Source organism: Bos taurus, chromosome 9, assembly GCF_002263795.3.
Source record: "Bos taurus isolate L1 Dominette 01449 registration number 42190680 breed Hereford chromosome 9, ARS-UCD2.0, whole genome shotgun sequence".
NCBI classification, from domain to species: domain Eukaryota; kingdom Metazoa; phylum Chordata; class Mammalia; order Artiodactyla; family Bovidae; genus Bos; species Bos taurus.
The window spans coordinates 7,282,352-7,299,146 of record NC_037336.1 but is presented as its reverse complement, the minus strand read 5'-3'; the positions used below and the strand labels follow the sequence as shown (position 1 = coordinate 7,299,146).

Here is a 16,795-nt window from a genome sequence, read left to right as displayed (position 1 = left end):
CAACATTTCAAACCCGGATTTGTCTCACTCAAAAACATGGTTCTTGTTATTATGTAACTGACTTTACAAACGTTTCTCATCCAGACATTTGAGTTGCTTATTCTCTTGACATAGCAAGAGTTAGTAGCTGAAAAATATAGGCTTCATACAAAGGCTCCTTAATCACCCCTACAACCTCTCATGCCTTTTTTCTTTCTTTCTACACTTTTTTTGGATCTTGATGTAGGGTTAAGGAAGTAGTATGTATGTTCTACTAATAATTTATTCACTTTACAGAGTATCTTTTCTTCTCTCACCCATTCTTTTGTATACTTACTCCCTCCCACCCCAGTTTTAATTAATTTTTTCTCCTTTCTTTTTCTCTAAGTGACAGTACAAGAATTTGTTTCAGTAAAGGACTTTTAGTTTTGAACTAGTCATCTTTTTTGTCATTTGTTTCAAGCATTGTCAGTGCCTTTATATTTTTAACTCTGCAAAGACTAACGTTAGTCTTTGAGTAATTAGTTCAGTTGCTCAGTCATGTTTGACTCTTTGCGACCCCATGGACTGCAGCACTACAGGCTTCCCTGTCCATCACCAACTCCCAGAGCTTGCTCAAACTCACGCCCATCAAGTCTGTGATACCATCCAACCACCCCATCCTCTGTCGTCCCCTTCTCCTCCTGCCTTCAATCTTTCCCAGCGTCAGGGTTTTTTCAATGAGTCAGTTCTTCACATCAGGTGGCCAAAGTATTGGAGTTTCACCTTCAGCATCAGTCCTTCCAATAAATATTCAGAGCTGACTCTACAAAAACAGAGATGTACTGTAATATCCCCGCTTGCTTGGAATTGTTCTGGCTCATAAAGAAATGCTGTATGTTGTGTTCTTCTAGTCTGCAATTTTTTGATATATACAATATGCGCCTGCAATCCACCTCATGGGAGAGTGAAAGAGTAGTTTGATCACAGATATTATAGCTACTAGGATAGCTCTTAGAAAATAAATAATTAAAAGCAAAATGTGGCTGTTTGAAAACAAGAAGAAATATTGCAGTTATTGGATACAGTAATTTGAAAATAAAGCACTAAATTATAATTGCTAGTGGGAGAAAGAAATCAGATTTTCCCTGGATATGCAGAAAACATCCACTGTGGAGTTTGTCATGTAAGTGTTTTCAGCTAAACTCTCATAAAATAAAGTTGATTCAATACTCATAAGTCAAAATATTTTGTAATTTTAAAAGGTGGCAATTTCTTGTTGTATAAGGAATAAGTCCATGCTTATTGAAGCAATGATCAGACTTGCTTCAAGTAGAATAAAGTTACAATGAAGGCATTAAAAAGTGATATAAAGACATTATACAATTCAAAATAAGATTTCATCAGGAGGAATACTTTGAGTCAATCTGGAGCAAGATACTTAAACATTGTAATGTTATAGGTTATCTAAAATAGAGACACTGTAGATAATCTAACCTTGCTGGCTTGTTTGGGGGTACAGGGGTTGAAATATATATAAAACACATTGCATTGTGCTAGTGAGACTTTTTAAGTATTAAACTAGTGCTATTATGATCATCATCTGAAAACTTTATGATTGGAATAAACACTGATTTGTTTATCATCACCCAATGTTTAGATTTGAATAGTTTTGCATACAAAGTGTTACACTGAAAAGGTTTTTTTTTATATAAAATTTCAAAATTCTTAGTTTCTTTTGCGTGAACTAAGGAATATTCATTGAGAGACAGTTTTACTCTCTAATAGAAAAAGTATATCATTTGTGAGCATCAAGAGATATGGGTTGAAGTGTGATCTCTAGTTTTCTAGCCCATTGGAGCAGTTTCACACCATTACCTTCATGGGTTATGAGTCTATCACATATCTGTTAGTGCCCTTACAAAGACAAAACAAAAAATTATTTCCACAGTTTATTCAGTGAATGATGAAAACTCACAGGAATTTCCAGATGGAATATCAAGACTCTGCTGGGGAAAGGAAAGTTTTTATTTGGAACATTTAGAAAACCTTAAAGAGGGGAAAAAAACAACTAAGAAACTCATGATCTGGATAGGGTCCCTAGTTCCAGAAAATACGGATAAACTACATGAGTTATGGTCTGTCAAGATGGAGATGTAACTAAAACCTTTTTTGTTTTTTTTACATTTTTTGTATTTAAATTTATTTATTTTTTATTGAAGGATAATTGCTTTACAGAAGTTTGCTATTTTCTGTCAAACATCAACATGAAACTTTTAAGAATCTTACACAATTGAAGATCTGTTAAAATTCTTCATTTATATTGTAATTTTTTTTGTTTCTATTGTTATAGATCTATAAAACCAAATTTCCAATTTGAAGTAATAAATGTGTACAAACATAAATCAAGAAAGTAAATAACTGTTCATGAAGCACAGATACATAGCTGACCTACCAAAATACATAGTCTTTTTAATGGCTGAGTAATACTCCATTGTGAATCAGTTCTAATGAGATGGATGAAACTGGAGCCTATTATACAGAGTGAAGTAAGCCAGAAAGAAAAACACCAATACAGTATACTAACACATATATATGGAATTTAGAAAGATGGTAACAATAACCCTGTATACGAGACAGCAAAAGAGACACTGATGTATAGAACAGTCTTATGGACTCTGTGGGAGAGGGAGAGGGTAGGAAGATTTGGGAGAATGGCATTGAAACATGTATAATATCATGTATGAAACGAGTCTCCAGTCCAGGTTCGATGCACGATACTGGATGCTTGGGGCTGGTGCACTGGGATGACCCAGAGGGATGGTATGGGGAGGGAGGAGGGAGGAGGGTTCAGATGGGGAACACATGTATACCTGTGGCGGATTCATGTTGATATTTGGCAAAACCAATACAATATTGTAAAGTTTAAAAATAAAATTTAAAAAAATACATAGTCTTTAGACAGGTAAATTCTATAACTGAATCCACTAATTTCTTTTTGACCAAATTCAAATAAGACTTCAAATTCAAAAAAGACTTTTTTTGAAAGAGTCCCCGTGCTATATAGTAGGTTCTCATTGTTATGTATTTTATACATAGTAGTGTATACATGTCAATCCCAATGTCCCAACTCATCTAAGCCTTCTTCACTTCCTTAGTATCCATACATCTGTTCTGTAGTCTGTGTCTCTATTTCTACTTGTAAATAAGATAATCTATACCATTTTTTTCAGATTCTGCATATATGCAACAATATACACATTAATTAGTATGCATATTGTATATATTTTGTATGTATATTGTATATATATGTGTATGTATATATATGTATATATATATATATATATATTGTATGTATGTTCTTTTCTCTGACACTGTATGACAGTCTCTAGGTCCATCCACATCTCCACAAATGACCCAATTTCATTTCTTTTTATGGTTGAGTAATATTCCATGGTATGTATGTTATCACATCTTCTTTTGTTTCCATTCCTCTGTTGATTGCATATACTTTCAACACACCTCAAATGGCAGTTGTCCATTTAGTTAATCACTGCTTTTATGTATAAGTGTATAACATCAATGGGCATCCCTGATGGCTCTGTGGTTAAAAGTCCACCTGCAATGCAGGACAGATGGAGTTGATCCCTGGTCAAGATCTCCTGAAAAAGGAAATGGCAACCCACTCTGGTTTTCTCGCCTGGGAAAGTCCAAGGACAGAGGAGCCTGGGAAGCTACAGTCCATGGGGTCACAAAAGAGTCCAACATGACTTATCCAGTAAACAATAGCAAACATGTGACATCTATATACTGTCTAGTTTTTGTTGTCATTGTTTAGTTAGCAGTGACCAAATGGTCTCATATGTTCATAATTTTTCAGTACATTTCCTGCTTGTATATTTGTTTGTGCTTTCCTGCTGTTAAGGAAGCTGCAATATATGCACTGTGCTACTACACAGAGAGTACTGTATTGTGCGATATTGTAAGAGGCAGGAAGGTCCACAGGAATGGTTCTGAGCCAAGACACAGGCTCTCACAAACACACAGTTTCCTAGAGGTCTCAGCTCATGGGGATTTTGTCACTGTGAGATTTCACTGCTTTTATGAACAGTATTTTGTGGACTTCTTCATCCTACATTCTGAAGAAAGTCATCTGAAGGCTGGAATGACCATCGTCAGAATCAGAAGGTAACACTGGGCAAGGCATTGTCCCATCAATAGGTCTTGCCCCTAGAGAGACAGGAGATGCAGGACTGAGTCCCTGAGTGCTGGTCAAGTCTGTGTGGGCACCTCAGTCAAAGCACAGTGAAGGATCAGGATAAAAGTGGAAATCAGCCATATCTGTGGATCCTTCCTCTAACAAATGTTGGTGGAGAGCAATGATTAGAAATGAAACAATTAGGTTAAAATGACACATAAAAGAATGAAACTAGAACTAGCATCATACACAAAAATAAACTCAAAATAGATTAAAGATCTAACTGTAAGACCAAAAATAATAAAACTCTTAGAGGAAAACTTAGGCAGAACACTCTTTTACATAAATCACAGGAAGATCCTCTATGACCTACCTCGTAGAGTAATGGAAATAAAATAGAAAAATAAACAAATGGGACCTAATTAAACTTAAAAGCTTTTGCACAATGAAGGAAACTATGAACAAGGTGAAAGACAACCCTCAGAATGGGAGAAAATATTAGCAAATGAAACAACTGACAAAGGGTTAATCTCCAAAATATTCAAGCAGCTCATGCAGCTAAATAAAAGAAAAACAAACAACCCAATCAAAAAGTAGGCAGAAGAACTAAATAGACATTTCTCCAAAGAAGATATACAGATGGCTAATACATGAAAAGATGCTCAACATTATTCATTATTAAAGAAATGGAAATCAAAACTTCAGTAAGGTATCACTTTACATGGGTCAGAATGGCCATCATCAAAAAATCTACAAACAATAAATGCTGAAGATGTTGTGGAGAAAAGTGAACCCTCTTGCACTGTTGGTGGGAATGTAAATTGTTACAGCCACTATGGAGAACAGCATGGAGATGTCTTAAAAGACTGGGAATAAAACTACCATATGACCACCCACCAATACCACTGCTTGACATACACCCTGAGAAAACCATAATTGAAAAAGACACGTACCCCTGTGTTCATCTTGGCACTATTTACAATAGCTAGGAGATGGAAGCAGCCTATATGTCTATCAACAGATGAATGGATAAAGAAGTTGTGGTACAAATATACAATGGAATGTTACTCAGCCATTAAAAATAACACATTTGAGTCAGTTTTAATAAGGTGGATGAAACTGGAGCCTATTATACAGGGTGAAGTAAATAAAAAAGTGAACAATGAACATTGTATACTAACATATATATGGAATCTTGAAGCATGCTGCTGATGAACCTATCTGCAGGGTAGCAATGGAAACACTGACATAGAGAAGACTTGGGGACACGGCAGGGGAAGGAGAGGGTGGGAGCAGCATTGAAGCATATACATTACCCTATGTGAAATTACATAGCCAGTGGGAATTTGCTGTGTGATGCAGGGAGCTCAAATCCAGTGCTCTGTGACAACCTAGAGGGGTGGGATGGGGTGGGAGGTGGGGAGGACGTTCAAGAGGGAAGGGACATATGTAGTCCTGTGACTGATTCCTGTTGGTCTGTGTCAGGAGCCAATACAATATCGTGGAGTGATTATCTTCCATTTAAAAATAAATAAATTTAAAAATGACAATCAAGTGAGAAAGAGAGCAATTTTCCTTTTTTTTCTTTCTGGCCTACTTTTGTAGGTGAAGATTAATTTTCTCTTCACTTTTTCATCTTTTATTTTCTCTTCTCTCTTTAAGAATTCCAACTCTTAAACATCTACCCACCTGTGCAGACTACCTATACCATTTCCTTTTCCATTCTCCCAATAAAATACCCATCTTCTTATCTCTAGAACTGTTACATTCTCAGCAGAGCTCTAAAATCTTATAATTGGGATTATGTTTTTAGAAAGTAAATACATGTTTGCAAGTCTTGTCACACTGTTGCCTTGTAGAGATTACTTGTGGTGACAGATTGTCAGCATCTAATGGGCTTAGAGTTACTTTAAGGTTTAAATTTTGAACAGTTCTTAGCATAATGCCTTGTGTTCAGTGTATCAACTGGTGGGTGATATGTAACTGCATGCATTAATTGATACTTTTCTTTTCCAAGAATTAAGTAAATATCACCCAGAAAATAAAACTTTGTAGCTATTATGAATATCTTCATTCTTATAACTTTTTAAAAAATTAAAATATTAACTTTTAAAAGGCAAAGATCAAAGTATTTTCATATGTATAAAGGTATGAAATAGAAACAATTTTTTATGGTTAGAAAGACACAATTTTTTAAAATTTATGTTAGAGCAGAGTTAACTAAATAGAGATTTTGCTTTACAATTTTTAAAATATCTATGTGAAAAGAATATAATAATTAAATTACAAAAAGACAAAAACTCATTTTATGATTGCTCTGAAATACCAGTGCTTTCTTTTCTTATAGTAAATGCCAGCAAACATGTAAGATGTTCCTTAGTACAAAGTACTGGTATCTGTTTATTATGCAATGGCAGGAAGTGCCAAGAAAACACAAATTAACAGTGTTTTCCATGAGTGAACAAAGGATTATACTTCCACTGACTCATCAGAGGTGAACAAAATATATATTAAAAAGGTGTCCCTTCCTTTCAGGCCAACACAGCCCCATGACTTCAAGAGCTGAACGAGGGTGGACTTCAGCCCACAGTCACCCCCTCAGACTAGTCCTTGTGCAGGCTACTGGTGCTTACCAGTTAAAGGCATCCCTGATGACTTTTGTGGGTCACCTATGCATGTCTTAGGAGTTACAGAGCATCAGAAGTATTCCCTCCTCTACCTGCACTTTTCATTTTTACATTCATGTTCATATTTTCTAGGCAAAATATGGAATGGTATGGATTGTAATTATTTCTTTTTACACAGCCTAACACTATCTTCACAACCCTGAGGATTCAACCTATTGGTATTTTTCTAAATTGGTTTCTTCTATGGGCTGGTAGCACTCCAGTACTCTTGCCTGGAAACTCCCATGGGCAGAGGAGCCTGGTAGGCTGCAGTCCATCGGGTCGCTAAGAGTCGGACACAACTGAGTGACTTCACTTTTACTTTCCACTTTCGTGCATTGGAGAAGGAAATGGCAGCCCATGCCAGTGTTCTTGCCTGGAGAATCCCAGGGACGGGGGAGCCTGGTGGGCTGCCATCTATGGGGTCGCACAGAGTCGGACATGACTGAAGTGACTTAGCATGGGCTGGTAGCTGTAATATTTGTGAAAAAATTTATTATTTTTCCTAAATGAATTGTGACACCCTTTAGTTATTCAAAATTTAACTTCTCTTGCAGATTTGGGAGAGAGGCTTTAAGGGACTCTCAGAACAAGAACCAAAAATTAGGAATCAGCTCTTTAGAAAGTAGCACACATTGCTAAAACCTATTGGCATTGGTTTTACTCCTTTCTTGTGTCCTGGTCTCCAGGTGTGACTTTAATTGTTGCATACTAAACTCTCTCTTTATTGACTGTGCCATTGACTATGCTAAAGCCTTTGACTGTGTGGATCACAATAAACTGTGGGAAATTCTGAAAGAGATGGAAATACCAGACCACCTGACCTACCTCTTGAGAAATCTGTATGCAGGTCAGGAAGCAACAATTAGAACTGGACATGGAACCACAGACTGGTTCCAAATAGGAAAAGGAGTACGTCAAGGCTGTATATTGTCACCCTGCTTATTTAACTTCTATGCATCATGAGAAATGCTGGACTGGAAGAAACACAAGCTGGAATCAAGATTGCTGGGAGAAACATCAATAACCTCAGATATGCAGATGACACCACCCTTATGGCAGAAAGTGAAGAGGAACTAAAAAGCCTCTTGATGAAAGTGAAAGTGGAGAGTGAAAAAGTTGGCTTAAAGCTCAACATTCAGAAAATGAAGATCATGGCATCCGGTCCCATCACTTCAAAGTAAATAGATGGGGAAACAGTGGAAACAGTGTCAGACTTTGTTTTTATTTGGGCTCCAAAATCACTGCAGATGGTGACTTCAGCCATGAAATTAAAAGACGCTTACTCCTTGTAAGGAAAGTTATGACCAACCTAGACAGCATATTCAAAAGCAGAGACATTACTTTGCCAACAAAGGTCCGGCTAGTCAAGGCTATGGTTTTTCCAGTGGTCATGTATGGATGTGAGAGTTGGACTGTGAAGAAGGCTGAGTGCCGAAGCTGATGCTTTTGAAGTGTGGTGTTTGATAAGACTCTTGAGAGTCCCTTGGACTGCAAGGAGATCCAACCAGTCCATTCTGAAGGAGATCATTCCTGGGATTTCTTTGGAAGGAATGATGCTAAAGCTGAAACTCCAGTACTTTGGTCACCTCATGCGAAGAGTTGACTCATTGGAAAAGACTCTGATGCTGAGAGGGATTGGTGGCAGGAGGAGAAGGGGACGACAGAGGATGAGATGGCTGGATGGCATCACTGACTCGATGGATGTGAGTGTGAGTGAACTCCGGGAGTTGGTGATGGACAGAGAGGCCTGGCGTGCTGCAATTCATGGGATCGCAAAGAGTCGGACACGACTGAATGACTGAACTGAACTGAACTAAACTCTCTCAGTTTCTTAGTTTGGTATTTGCTGCAACTTGTCTCATGATTGCTACAGAATAACTCTGTGCTACTCTGCCTTTTATAAAGCTCAAATTAAACAACTGATTCTAGTGAAATACTTTTCTATCCTTCTTGGGCTAATGTGTTAGTATTTATTCCCGAGACTATCCCATTTCTGACGTCAGAGCAAACTGTTTCAGGTAACCAGATTTCCCATTTTTTTTTGCTAGCGTTAGTGACCAGACAGAATCAACATATGACATGTTTTGATTCTCCTGCATTAGGAAGCCTGTCATTCCATCATAAAATGGAATTTGATCAATTTTAAAAATATTATTATGAAGAAATTCTGTTCTGCTCTTGCTGTTACAAAATTCTACAAGCTGATTTTATTTGACATAATCTTATCTAATATTTTCAACCAAAAATTGTAACAGATGGGTAGATATCTTTCATGTTGTTAAAGGAGAAAAGATCAGGTTAAGAACTGGGTCATGTATTCATCATTGCAAAGTTCAAGTTATAGAGTGAGCATCTAACAAGTTTCTGTGGAATTGAAGTTCTTTTCCATGTTCTAGATTATAGTTTCATGCACAGATACGGTATACACCAAGGAACAGAAAATAGGAATCCTGCCTTAAAATATCTAGACATTCCCCCAGAAAACTCTTAGGCCTTAAATTCTGAATAGGTTATACTGTGACATTCAGGCAAGGATAATCTGCCCAAACTCAAAAAGTCATGTGTGAATGTATGTGTACCTGTGGGGGTGTATAATATTTTGAGACTATATACCATATTTTTAAAATATATGATTAAGAAATATATCAAAGAAATAGAAATTATTTTCATGCTGGCATATACAAAATGTGTAATAATGATGAAAATATTCCTACTCAATCTTCAAGAATATGGGAAAGCCTTATGTATTTATTTGTTCTTAGGTGTGATCTTCATTCCCTGATCAGGATTGAATTTGTGTCCCCTGCTGTGAAAATGGGGGCCCTTAACCACCAGACGGCCATGGAAGTCCCAAGCCTTATTTGGATAAACAACTTAGAACTTAATTAGGAAATAGTGACGGATCTGTGGGACTGGGTCTAGGAAGGTTTTGTATTGCCTTGTTACAGAGGGAATGAGCTGGAGAGTGATTTGGATGGAAACTTGGAAGGGATTGGGTGAACAGGAATGGGCAGGAATGCAGTACATTTAATGGTATACATTTACTTTGGGATGCAGCCTACTGACTAATTAGTCCAGAGAGGAAAATCTTAATGCCATGCTATTTTTTTTCCGTGAAAACCATAGAAACAAAAACATTTGCCTTAATTTTAAATATCAGTTTAATTTTAGCTTTTGCTGGTTTTAGATGTTCATTTTCTCTGAATTCATTTTACTGACATTTTGCTTCTTTGCCTCATAGAGTTTAGAAGAAGATTTGAAGACACTAAATCAGCTATTAACAACCATCCAGGACTTAGGAATGAAACAGGAAACAAAGAAGCACTCGACAAGTTATATTTAAGCTTGAGTGAAGTCTATAGTATGGGCCACTCTTTAAGGGGCAGCTAAATTTTTACATGAAATAGGATGGTGTGACTATTCTGTAAACCAGAACTATAATATTTAATATTGTTATCACAACAAGGAATAAACAATTGCTTAAAGAAATGGGTGATCCTGGTTCTCTGAGCTACAGTGCTGACTCAGTCATGCAGAACTAATTTCCTGGCGGTCTCTGAATGCACATAAAGCTGCTCTGTAGCTGCCGCTGACAATGAACTAGTGACTGGAAAAAGGAATCTTAAACACAGTCACATCTCCTCACTGTTAAAATCCTGTTCACAAGGCGGCCTGATCTAATATGCTGCACGACAGGAATAACATTTTTTAAAAATGGCTAAACAGTATACAAAATTTCTCATCTTCCTTTTTGGGGAGTGTTGCTAGGCAACTATATCATTTATATATATTTATTCCTCAGAGCACCAAAAGTATGTTCTGGCTATTTTTTTCCAATAAATACTTAAATGTTGAAAAGTTTGTTGGATACATGATTTTATAGTAAATATTTGCCATGACATCTTAAATGAGACAATTGTTTAAATTTGAAATGACTTTTTTTAAAGTCCTAAAACAATTTAAGTAGAGAATTTTATAGGAAGAGTGCTAATATCTGATATGTAAAAGAAATACATCACTTTAACCAACTTGTAACCTAATTACAAAGGTTGACTTGCTAATTAGTGTTTATCGATTGGGATGCATCACATGACTGAGTTTGTTTAAAGTGCAAATATTAGAGCCACACTGATTTCTCGGACCTTACTACTTGGCAGAAAACAAAGCTGAAAGTTGCATCATACAGTCACCCCATGTGGGTTTTGCAAGGGACTGATTGTACTGGCGATCCTTCTGGGCACATAACAAGACTTTACTGCCCTCTAGTAGTTACAGGGTTTGCCATGTTCATTTGTCAAATTGGTTGTATTTAGGAATTTAGAGATATCTGAGAGAAACATAGCTTCAGTATCTAAGAGGGAAGATTAAATGTGTTAGATGTGAAGATAAGACTAGATAACTTTTTTTATCATTCTCATCTGAGTTAAGCATTAATGTAAAACTCAATTAGGATATAGTCACATTGGCTTTATCTTTCTTATCTTATTTGATTTACCTTTTCATCATGTGTGGTACCTTCTAGTCAACATCAATTTTTGAAACAAATTTAATATGGAGAAATAGGTTCTTTTATGTATTAGAAAATATGGTTTAGAATAAAACAAGTTGGGCTTATACAATACACAATTGATTATAGGAGATTTATTAAATCCAAAATATGTGTTTAACATCTTTATTAAATTGGTTATTAATTTTAAACATGAATAAAAATACTTTCACTTAATTTAAAAATACTAGGCCTTATTAACTTAATAATATACTCATCAGAGTATTTTTTCAATCTATAAAGCCCTGGAAACTTGGAGTTAAAAGGAATCTTCTTATCTAGTCCTATAATTCAGGAGAATTTTAAAATTTTCAAGTGTGTGAATTTATAAACTGCAAATATTTGTTATTAACGTTTAATTCTAACAAATATAGTTTACGTTTTGGAAAAACTATATTTGAGGCTGTTTGTATTCCTGTTTATAACCATTTTTCTGATAACGTTTTGTGGAAAAATTAAAGACATATTTTATATTTGGGAAGATCAATATATATATATATATCAACATTTTTCCTTATTTGTTATGTTGTATAGGGCTACAGTCCATGGTGTCACAAAGAGTCAGACACGACTGAATGACTTTCACTTTGCTTATAGTCCTATTTTTCTTCATATTTCTACTAGATCTCTCATAGAATGATTACTGGATTTTTAGTTTTATACACTAAGGGCATTCCTCTCAAATATAGTATTTTTTTTTTTTCTAACAGTTTTCTATCTATGTTTTGTTGTGTGTTGTTCAATGAGTAGAGGACTATCTATGTTATGCTTTCATTACGCATTTAGCTTTCATTAACACGTTTGTTACAATTCTGCTTTTTGTGTAAATTCTTTTCTTGATGTAATATTCCAAAGTTTACTTGTTTTCTTTGTAAACTTTTCACTTTTTTTTTCTTTAAACATTTTAATATCATGGTCCTTTTGTGAGTGGTAGTAGCAGACTCTGTTACTGTTTTGTGTTTTAATTAATTAATTAATTTACTTTTTATTTCTTGGCCATGCTGCAAGCATATGGGATCTTAGTTCCCTGAACAGGGATCAAACTCACAACCCTGCAGTGAAAGCTCAGTGTTAACCACTGGACCAACAGGCAAGTCCCACCTCTGTTACTTTTCATCTCTATTTTTCCTAAAGTCTTCCTTTCCTGCTTGTGAGGCTATGATGAACTCGACCTTTACTTTGTGAATCCCACACACCCGGCTACAGTGCTCAGTTCAAAAAGGATTTATAGCCATCGTTGGGCTGATCAGAGATCTGCTGTTGCTAATTATTTATTTATATGAAAATAGGATCACTACAGTTCAGTCACTCAGTTGGGTCCGACTCTTTGTGACCCCATGGACTGCAGCATGCCAGGCCTCCTTGTCCATCATCAACTCCCAGAGTTTACTCAAACTCATGTCCATTGCGTTGGTGATGTCATCCAACCATCTCATCCTCTGTCGTCCTCTTCTCCTGCCTTCAATCTTTCCCAACATCAGGGTCTTTTCAAATGAGTCAGGTCTTTGCATCAGGTGGCCAAATTATTGGAGTTTCAGCTTCAGCATTAGTCCTTCAATGAATATTTAGGACTGATTTCCTTTAGGATGGACTGGCTGGAACTCCTTGAAGTCCAAGGGATTCTGAAGAGTCTTCTCCAACACCACATTTCAAAAGCATCAATTTTTCAGCACTCGGCTTTATTCACAGTCCAACTCTCACATCCATACATGACCACTGGAAAAACCATAGCCTTGACTAGACGGACTTTTGTTGGCAAAGTAATGTCTCTGCTTTTCAACATACTATCTAGGTTGGTCATAACTTTCCTTCCAAGGAGTAAGCGTCTTTTAATTTCATGGCTGCAGTCACCATCTGCAGTGATTTTGGAGCCCCACCACCCCAAAAAAAGATCTCTCACTGTTTCCATTGTTTCCCCATCTATTTACTTTGAAGTGATGAGGCCAGATGCCATGATCTTAGTTTTCTGAATGTTGAGTTTTAAGCCAACTTTTTCACTCTCCTCTTTCACTTTCATCAAGAGGCTTTTTAGTTCTTCTTCACTTTCTGTCATAATTGTGTTGTCATCTGCATTACTGATGTTATTGATATTTCTCCAAGCAGTCTTGATTCCAGCTTCAACCAGTCCAGCATTTCTTATGATGTACTCTGCATATAAGTTGAAAAAGCAGGGTGACAATATATAGCCTTGAGGTACTCTTTTCCTGATTTAGAACCGGTCTATTGTTCCATGTCCAGTTCTAACTGTTGCTTCTTGATCTGCATACAGATTACCCAGGAGGCAGGTCAGGTGGTCTGGTATTCCCATCTCTTTCAGAATTGTCCACAGTTTATTGTGATCCACACAGTCAAAGGCTTTGGCATAGTCAATAAAGCAGAAATAGATGTTTTTCTGGAACTCTCTTGCTTTTTCAATAATCCAATGGGTGTTGGCAATTTGATCTCTGGATCCTCTGCCTTTTTGTAAATCCAGCTTGAACATCTGGAAGTTCACAGTTCATGTACTGTTGATGCTTGGCTTGGAAAATTTTGAGCATTACTTTGCTAGCATGTGAGATGAGTGCAGTTGTGTGTGGTAGTTTGAGCATTCTTTGGCATTGCCTTTCTTTGGGATTGGAATGAAAACTGACCTTTTCCAGTACAGTAGCCATTGCTGAGTTTTCCAAATTTGCTGACATATTGAGAGCAGCACTTTTACAGCATCATCTTTTAAGTTTTGAAATAGCTCAACTGAAATTCCATCACCTCCACTAGCTTTGTTCATAGTGATGCTTCCTAAAGCCCACTTGACTTTGTATTTCTGGATGTCTGGCTCTAGGTGAGTGATCACACCATCGTGATTATCTGGGTCATGACGATCTTGTTTGTAAAGTTCTTCTGTGTATTCTTACCACCTCTTTTTAATATCTTATGCTTCTGTTAGGTCCATCCCATTTCTGTCCTTTATCAAGCCCATCTTTGCATGAAATGTTCACTTGGTATCTCTAATTTTCTTGAAGAGATCGCTAGTGTTTCCCATTGTATTGCTTTCCTCTATTTCTTTGCATTGATCACTGAGGTGTTCTTATCTCTCCTTGCTATTCTTTGGAACTCTGCATTCAAATGGGTATATCTTTCCTTTTCTCCTTTGCCTTTCGCTTGCCTTCTTTTCTCAGCTATTTTTAAGGCCTCCTCAGACAACCATTTTGCCTTTTTGCATTTCTTTTTCTTGGGGATGGTCTTGATCCCTGCCTCCTGTACAATGTCACGAGCCTCTGTCCATAGTTCTCCAGGCACTCTATCAGATCTAATCCCTTGAATCTATTTGTCACTTCCACTGTATAATCATAAGGGATTTGATTTAGGTCATACCTGATTGGTCTACTGGTTTTCCTTACTTTCTTGAATTTAAGTCTGAACTTGGTAATAAGGAAATCATGATCTGAGCCACAGTCAGCTCCCAGTTGTTTTTGATGATACAGAGCTTCTCCATCTTTGACTGCAAAGAATATAATCAGTCTGATTTCTGTATTGACCATCTGGTGATGTCCCTGTATAGAGTCTTCTTGTGTTGTTGGAAAAGGGTGTTTGCTATGACCATTGCGTTCTCATGGCAAAACTCTTAGCCTTTGCCCTGCTTCATTTTGTACTCCAAGGCCAGATTTGCCTTTACTCCAGGTATCTCTTGACCTCCTACTTTTGCATTCAAGTCCCCTATAATGAAAAGGACATCTTTTTTAGGTGTTAGTTCTAGAAGATCTTGTAGGTCTTCATAGAACCATTCAACTTCAGCTTCTTCAGCATTACTGGTCGGGGCATAAATTTGGATTACTGTGATATTGAATGGTTTGCCTTGGAAATGAACAGAGATCATTCTATCATTTTTGAGAGTGCATTCAACTACTGAATTTCAGACTCTTTTGTTGATCCTCATAGCTACTCCATTTCTTCTAAGGGATTCTTGCCCACAGTAGTAGATATAATGGTCATCTGAGTTAAATTCACCCATTCCAGTCCATTTTAGTTCTCTGATTCCTAAAATGTCAATATTCACACTTGCCATCTCCTGTTTGACCACATTCAGTTTGCCTTAATTCACGGACTGAACATTCCAGGTTCCTATGCAATATTGCTCTTTACTTCCGTCACCAGTCACATCCACAACTGGGTGTTAATTTTACTTTGGCCCCGTCTCTTCACTCTTTTTGGAGTTATTTCTCCACTGATTTCCAGTAGCATATTGGACACCTACCGACCTGGGGAGTTCATCTTTCAGTGTCCTATCTTTTTGCCTTTACATACTGTTCATGGTTTTCAAGGCAAGAATACTGAAGTCGTTTGCCACTTCTAAAGTGGACCATGTTTTGTCAGAACTCTCCACCATGACCTGTCCATCTTGCGTGGCTCTACATGGCATAGCTCATAGTTTCATTGAGTTAGACGAGGCTGTGGTCCATATAATTGGATTGTTTCATTTTCTGTGATTGTAATTTTCAGTCTGTCTGCCCTCTGATGGAGAAGGATGGGAAGCTTCCTGATAGGAGAGACTGACTTGGGGGGAAACTGAGTCCTGTTCTGATGGGTGGGGCCATGCTCAGTAACCTTTAATCCAATTTTCTGTTGTAGGGTGGGGCCATCTTCCCTCCTTGTTATTTGACCTGAGGCCAAAGTATGGTGGAGGTACTGAAGATAATGAAGACCTCCTTCAAAAGGTCCCATGCAGGCACTGCTGCACTCAGTGGCCCCAACCCTGCAGGGCCACTGCTGACATATACCTCCACCAGAGATTCCTCGAAACTCATGGGCAAGTCTGAGTCAGTCTCTTCTGGGGTCACTGCTCATTTCTTTTGGGTCCTGGTGCACACAGGGTCCTATTTTTGACCTCTAAGAGTCTGTTTCCCCAGTCCTGTGCAAGTTCTGGCAGCTCTCTGGTGGGGTTAATGGCAACCTCCTCCAAGAGGGCTTATGCCCAGGTCTGCTGCACCCGGAGCCCCTACCCCTGTAGCAGTCCTCTGCTGACCCGTACCTCCTCAGCTAAGTTCAGTTCAGTTGCTCAGTCGTGTCTGACTCTGCAGCCCCATGGACTGAAGCATGCCAGGCCTCCCTGTCCATCACCAACTCCTGGAGTTTACTAAAATGCCCATTGAGTTGGTGATGCCATCCAACCATCTCATTCTCTGTTGTCCCCTTCTCCTCTTGCCTTCAATCTTTCCCAGCATCAGGGTCTGTTCAAATGAGTCAGTTCTTCACATCAGGTAGCCAAAGTATTGGAGTTTCAGCTTCAGCATCAGTGGTTGGATCTCCTTGCAGTCCAAGGGACTCTCAAGAGTCTTCTCCAACACCACAGTTCAAAAGCATCAATTCTTTGGCGCTCAGCTTTCTTCACAGTCCAGCTCTCACATCCATACATGACCATCGGCAAAACCATAGCCTTGACAAGACGGA

The 16,795-nt window shown here is 37.6% G+C and overlaps 1 non-coding gene across 1 annotated transcript; it reads right to left on the bottom strand.

Moving 5' to 3' along the window:
* Positions 1-16,056: 16,056 nt before the first annotated feature.
* On the bottom strand, positions 16,057-16,144 carry MIR11987 (microRNA mir-11987). The gene has a single exon (NR_162282.1). It is a non-coding gene; the product is annotated as a microRNA mir-11987 (primary transcript).
* Between the last annotated feature and the right edge of the window lie 651 nt (positions 16,145-16,795).